The sequence below is a fragment of the Acipenser ruthenus genome, unplaced genomic scaffold (genome assembly GCF_902713425.1).
Source record: "Acipenser ruthenus unplaced genomic scaffold, fAciRut3.2 maternal haplotype, whole genome shotgun sequence".
NCBI lineage: Eukaryota > Metazoa > Chordata > Actinopteri > Acipenseriformes > Acipenseridae > Acipenser > Acipenser ruthenus.
This window is the reverse complement of record NW_026707312.1, coordinates 1-7135: the sequence shown is the minus strand read 5'-3', so window position 1 is coordinate 7135 and position 7135 is coordinate 1.

Here is a 7135-nt window from a genome sequence, read left to right as displayed (position 1 = left end):
TTGACCATGTTCGAGTCCCTCCGAAACAATAACCTGGGTTATTGACAAACAGAGAGACCCTAAGCATATTAAAGAGTTTCATCATCAGTAAAAAAATATATATTAAAATATAAATGTAAGGGCAGCTGGCTCTTTGAGAAACCACTACAGATGTAATACTGCTGCCGTCGCAACATGGCGCTGTTGTGCAGATCTGTGCTTAAACTTAATGTATTGAGCTGAAAACTAAACCAAAGGGAGCGGGAAAACAGTGACCGTGTATAACACTGGTACTGGTATGAACAACAGCGCCCATTTATCGTACTAACAGTACATACTGCAATTCTATTATTACACAACAAAAGGAAGCCCCGCCAAAGCAGGGCATCAAAAAATTAGTTGAAACTCATAAATGTTCCTCTCCACGGAAATCTTTAGTAAAATACTCTTTTATTGAGATTTTACATTTTTTTTACATTTACACCCATTCGTTTTTTCATTCATTTTACATTTCTTTTAAAGATGACATTCATGCATACAGACATACATTTTGTTTTAAAAGCATTTAAAACACATTTAAAAACACCAAGACAATTGTGCTTTGTACATGGTTAAAACAGACACAGATTAAAATCAACATGAAAAAAACCTGTGCTGTTTTAAAAGTGACTGGAAAAAAAGAACCATCTATAAAAAACCAGTGCTTGTGAGGGCCGGGGAGTGCTCTCTAAAAGTTCAAAAGTGAACATAAAACTATATTACTAAAACAGGGACAGGGGAAAAGGGACAGTGTGTGGAACAGTGAGTTAAAATTCTAAAATTTTAAAACACTTAAAATGTAACTTTTAATAGTTTACATTAAAAATCTTAAAGATACATAAAACAAAACAAAACAAAATCAAATAAAACATTCAACATAAATCAAATAAAAGTCCATAAAACTGAAACAAAAGACTACATAAAACCAGGGCACCGTTGAAAAACGGTCATGCCAGCTAAAAAGGGCGGAATGCTGGCATGACAAAATAAATAAAAGGCTTAGCGGTGCCCCGTAGTCCCGCTCCTAGGAGCTAGCGGTTCCAGTTTTTTTCTTTATTCCATCTTCACGTCCTGAAGTCCGGCGATCCTCCACTCCGCGCAGGCCTTGTCCTTCCCGAGGGTCCGGATGTCCAGAATTACAAAGTCCTTGATAAGAGTTTGTGCCCTTCTGGTCGTGGTGATAGTGTCTAGCTCCTGCTTGTGATAGACACAGACGTTACGGCCTTCCCACAGGATCTGCTTGACAACATTGATGACACGCCAAACGCACTTAGCTGTGCTGGTAGTGATTCCTCCCGCAGGCCCATAGAGCACAGTCTCAGCGGTCATCTTGGCCGTGTCAGCAAACCTGTTTAGGAAGACAGAGACAGAGAGCCAGACACTGCCAGCCACATCACACTCCCAGAAGATATGGGCTGGTGTTTCTCTCTTGCGGCACTTTGCATAGGGGCATGTTTCTACTTGGGCTAGTCCCCTCCTGAACATGAACGCTCGAGTGGGGAGTGCACTGTGGACGGTGTTCCATGCTATATCCTTCTGGACATTACTGAGGCAGCTGTGAGACACATTCTCCCAGATTTTTTGGCTTTGGGTGAGGGAGAAAGTAGCTACTTTTTCAATTTCCTGGGAACCGGCAAGATATTTAGTTACAGCCTTGTATTCCCAGGAGGCCAATTTTGCTTTATCTAAGCCCAATTTATATATAGTGTCCCTTAAGGTTCTATAATACAATGGGGGGTCCCAGGAGTACGGCACGGTGTTATCAATAGTGCAGAGGCCCAAGGCCCTGAGACAGGTGGCAAAATAGAAACGATTCATGTAACATACCTTCCTGTCCAGGGCCTGGATGTTCTTGATAGTTTGCGTGAGCCCCTGCACTCGGGTGAGCTGCACAACGTCCGGGACCCCCTTACCTCCCTTCTTGTCGGCTTTACTCAGAGTGGCTCGCTTTACCCTCTCCATCTTGCTGCCCCAGATAAAGCGGTGGATAATGCGGTCCACCACTTTTTTGGTGGTCCTGTCTGGGGGAAAGATTTTTCCTACATAAGAGAGGATGGGGAACAGTATAGACTTGGTTATTAATACTCTACCCGTCATTGTTAAGGATCTTGTGCTCCATCCGCCAATCTTTTTACGGACCTGGTTAATGGCCGCCGTCCAGCTCTGGGCCCCCGAGCTATTGTTCTCGAAAATGAGGCCCAGAATCTTGATTTTGTCCTTTTTGACAGGGTACATGTCCGACAGTTCCCTATCTACCTGCCAATTTTTAGACACGTAGACTTCGCTCTTGGACTTGTTAATCACTGCCCCGGTCGCCGTGCAGTACTTCTCAAGGATATTACTAATCCGAGGTACCGACGATGTGTTGGTGCAAATGAGTGACACATCGTCCATATATGCTGTTGTTTTGACCTGGACCCCGTTGGATCCAGGCAGCTGGAAACCAGTTATATTGGTATCCCTACGAATTGCCTGCAGGAGGGGTTCAATGCACACGACATATAGCAGTGGGGATAGTGGGCAACCCTGTCTGACCCCTGACTGGATAGATATTTTACCAGTCAGGTGCCTGTTCACCAAGACTCGGGTACTAATGTTTGTATATATGGTTTTAACCCACTCCCTAAGTCCAGGAGCGAATTTCATCTGGTCCATCACTTTGTACATATATTCATGGCTTACCCTATCGAACGCCTTCTCCTGGTCAAGGTTGAACAGGCAGAGGGGATGGTTCCGTTCTCTAGAATAAGCCAGAATGTCCCTTGTTAACATTAAAATATCCGTGATGGACCTCCCTGGGACGCCACAAGCCTGGTCAGGGCCAATGACCAAAGGGAGGTGTACTTGTAGCCGGAGCATCAGAGCTTTGGCTAGTATCTTGTAATCCACGCAAAGGAGGCTGATTGGGCGCCAATTCCGTAGATCTTTAACTTCCCCTTTCTTATGAAGGAGAGTAATTACACTCTCCCGCATAGAAGGGCCCAACCGCTTCTCCCTGTAGACCGCTCTGTAGACCTCCGCTAAATGGACTTTTAGCGTGTCCCAAAAAAGATGGTAATACTCACCCGGGATGCCATCTGGACCTGGCGTCTTACCGGTGTTCATGGTCTTAACCGCCTGGGTGAGCTCCTCCAGCGTGAGTTCTGGGTCCTTCTCCTCCTCCTCCTCGTCCCGCACTGAGTCAGGCTCCAACTGGCTCAGGAACCACTCTATCAGGGTGTCATCTGTAGCTTTGATGTTATACAGGTCCCTATAGAAGTTCTCTACCACTTTTTTCACTCCCTCACTATCCTCTACTATCCTCCCCCTGCTGTCGAGCATGGAGGACATCAAGTGCCGCTTCTCCCTCGTTTTCTGGAAGAAGAAGCGAGTACACTTTTCGTCTTCCTCCATTTTTTGCACTTTTGCATTGTGCATGACCTTTCGTTGTTCCTCCCTACAAAGCACTGAAAGATCTAGCTTGGTCTGGGCTATCTCGTCGCTTACAGGGAACCCCCGAAGCTGAAGCAGGCTCAGACGCTGGAGGGCAGCATTCAGGTATTTATATTTGGCCCTCCTTTCTTTTGCTTTCCTCTTGCCTGCTGCTATGAAATAACCCTTAGTTCTCATTTTGACCATCTCCCACCACTCTATAGGGGAGTTGAATAGGTCACGCAAAGTGGTCCACTCAACAAGCCTGCTCTTATAGGCTGCAGCTATGGAGGGGTCATCGAGTAAGGAGGTGTTTAATTTCCAGACCCCTGACCCCATCTGGGAGGTCTGAGGGACCTGCAATGTTACCTGCAGGAGCCTATGGTCAGAGAAGAAGACGGCCTGGGTGTCTACTGCCGTCTTCGTAAGGGAGCTGGTATGCAGGACGAGATCTATACGGGAGAAGGAGGTCCCAGATGAGCTCACCCAGGTAAAGGGAGGCACCAGGTCCTTACCTGCATCACACAGGGAGAAATCAGATATTACGGAGGACAAAACTCTACTAGAGCGGTCGTTGCGTGGCCTGCTCCGGTCTACGTCCCTCAGAGCACAATTGAAGTCACCTGACACGATGACGGGTACGTTCCCCAGCAGGAGTGGACGCAGCTGTGGAAAAAATTGAACTCTTTCGTTTTGGTTAGTGGGTGCGTAGACATTGACCAGTCTGAGGGGAGTGTTGTTGTATGTCACATCCACTCTCAGAATTCTACCAGGTTCTACCTCCCTGCTGCTGCGGGAGGTAATAAATGGGTTTTTAAACAGGATACCTACTCCGTCGGCTCTGGCTATGTTGGAGCCCGACCAGAAGGAGTCCCCCAGGGTCCAACTCTCCTTCAGGTCCCTATAATCAGGGCTCGACGAAATACCACACTCCTGCAGAAAGATGAGATCTGCTTTCAAGTTAGCTAGATAGTTTAGTACATCAAATCTTTTTTGTGTCTCCCTGATGCTCCTGACATTAACAGACACACATATCAGGGCCATCAGGGTAGCTAACAAGAAAAGGAGTCGCTGCGTCCACCCCATAGCGGACTATGATTGGGAGGTCGGGACACTCTTCTACTCTTAGCTCTACGCTTGCTTCGAGGGGGCTTGGGCTTATTTGCAACTCCCATCACCCCTGAGAAGGTACTCACTGCTGCCTCGTCCAAGAAGGCACCGTCTTTATATGCACAGTACGTGGAGTTGTTGGGGCTATTCAACTCCCCACAAGGTAAGTCTGGTGGAACTTGCTCAGGGCCCCTCGGAACGTGTGGGTCAGCTTTGTCCTGGGGGGGGGTTATGACAGACAGCATTCTTTGGCTGTTACCGTCTGTTGAATTGGAGCTGTTAGCAGACTTCTGGCTTACCGCGTCCAGGGGTATTCCCATGTCCTCCAGTGCTGTATCTAGGAGGACCTCTAGGGGGCCCCTGGTTTTGCCCATACAAGGGAGGGGGTCAAGGATGCTTTGAAGGGAGGCCCTTCGCTTGAAGAGGGTCATTGCTACCGAGGTACTGCTGGTCAGGGAAGGTGTTGACCCCGACCTCTCCCTCGGTGCATTAGTGAACACCTCTTCTGCGAGGTGTGCTAGGGTTTGTGCCAACGACTGGGAAGGCTGGCTGGGGATGCCCTGGCTGGCTGCTACCTGCCCACTAGGCGGCAGTGTAGCCGTCCCACTCGCCTCCGTCTCTGCCTGCGAGGGCAAGACTGGGGACTTTGTGTGGACATTAGCTGGTTTTGGATCTATGGGGCCACCTGCAACTTGCTGTCTTTGATCCTGATCTTCTTTCTTTTCCCCCCCTCGTCTCTACCCTTTCTTTTCCCCACCCTCTGCTGGTTCTTCACTCCCTTCCCCTCCTTCTCACTCTCACTTTCACTGTCGCTTTCGCTTTCCTCCCCCACGGACTCAATCCTTATGGCGTCATAACGAGAGCCGAGGGGGAGTGCTGGCGCTGAGAGGGCCCTACTCAGGGGGGGGCCGCTGCTGGGTCCGGGCTCCCTCCTGCCTCGTGTTCTGCATCAGAGGAGCTACTGGAGGAGCTAGTGGAGTAGCTGTTGTACTCTCTCTCTGGGCTGGGGAAGGGGTCCTCGTAAAACGGGACATGTCTCGGGGGCGGGGGGGGTGAGGGGGGTGCTGGTGATGATGGTGGTGCTGGAGTCTGGGTCTTGATACTGTTGGTGGTGATGTGGACTGATCTTTGTTACTTGCTCCCTCTTCCTGCTCAGGCCTAGGCTTGTTCGTATTTGCCTTGCTGGCTCTGGCCATGTTGGCATAGGAAGAGGGCAGTCCTTAAACAGGTGCCCCTTCTTTCCACACAAATTGCACTGCCTCTCTTCTCTGCAGTGGCTGGTCTCGTGGGGGGCGCCGCAGTTCCTGCACTTGACTACAGTACACGCGGCCGCCAGGTGTCCTAATTCCCCACATTTCCTGCAGAGTTTTGGCATCCCATTATAGAATACCAGCCCTCTGTTGGGCCCTAACACTATGGAGTTTGGAATGTGGCGGACGCCTCCAATGCCCGATGGATCAACATTAAGGCGTACCAGCCACTTTCTGGCTCCTGTCCAAACCCCATCTTCGTCTGTAATTTTCCTCCTTCTGATGACACCCTCCCATAGCGGTTAAGCCATGTTGTAATATCATAGTCGCTAACAGCCTCATTGAAAAATTGGACAGTAACAACTTTCATTTCTCTGTCTGTCAGAGCATCCACACAAAATTCTTTGTATGGAGCGAGATATTTATTCTCCCCCCAAAAGGACCACATTTCTTGTAACTTTTGGGGGTTCCTAAAACTGACCTCAAACACTTCCTTAAGCCCTGGCAATTTCACCAAACAATTCAAGTCAGAAGGGGAAAAACCCATACCCCTCTGAAGAATGGTCCGGCTGAACTCCAGTCTCGTCAGTCCTGGTTCCGTTTCCTCTTGCTGGGTCCTTGTGAAGCGCACCGCATTGTGCCTCCTGGTCTCCTGGGTTGGCCGGAACGCCATCCTTCAGCTGGCTCCTCCGATTGGGGTGGGAGAAGCCTCTGGACGTCCGGGTTGTCTCTCTCTACGGAAAAGAAACAACGTAAGCAGCAAATCTGGGCAGTTGAAGGAACTATTACTTAGTCCCTGAGGAGATGGTCGCCTCGCAAGAGGGACCCCCTCCCCAGGTGAACGGTGTCCTTCCCTGGCGGAGTAGGGGCGCTGCTTGGCACCGAGACCACGTAGGAAGAATCGTGGCTGTGACGCCTCCTCGGGGTCCGGGGCCGCCCTCTGCTCCTCCCAGATGGCGCCCTCTGCTGGGCGCCTGCTGCTCTCTCGGTCTGGATCTCGATTACAATCAAGGGCTGGGGATGAGGTCGTCTAGGTCATCAAAGGGTCCTCAAAGGTCGTCTGGATGGTAGGTCCTCCTTCTCTCTAACTCCAGGAACGTCTGGAAAAGCCTGAAAAAGAAAAAAACTGGAACCGCCTGAAAAAGAAAAAAACTGCTCTCAACAGTCAACAAAATCTTGAAAGACCCTCGGCCTGGATTGGGCAAGCCAAAACCAGACTGAGCATTAGTCTTCCAAAAAGTTGCCGAGCTGAAGAAAGCCAGTCAAAAATAAAAAAAAAAATTCTGTTCCTCCTCACCCGAACAAACCTCTCACAGACCCTCGGAGGGAGCGGGCAATGCCACTAC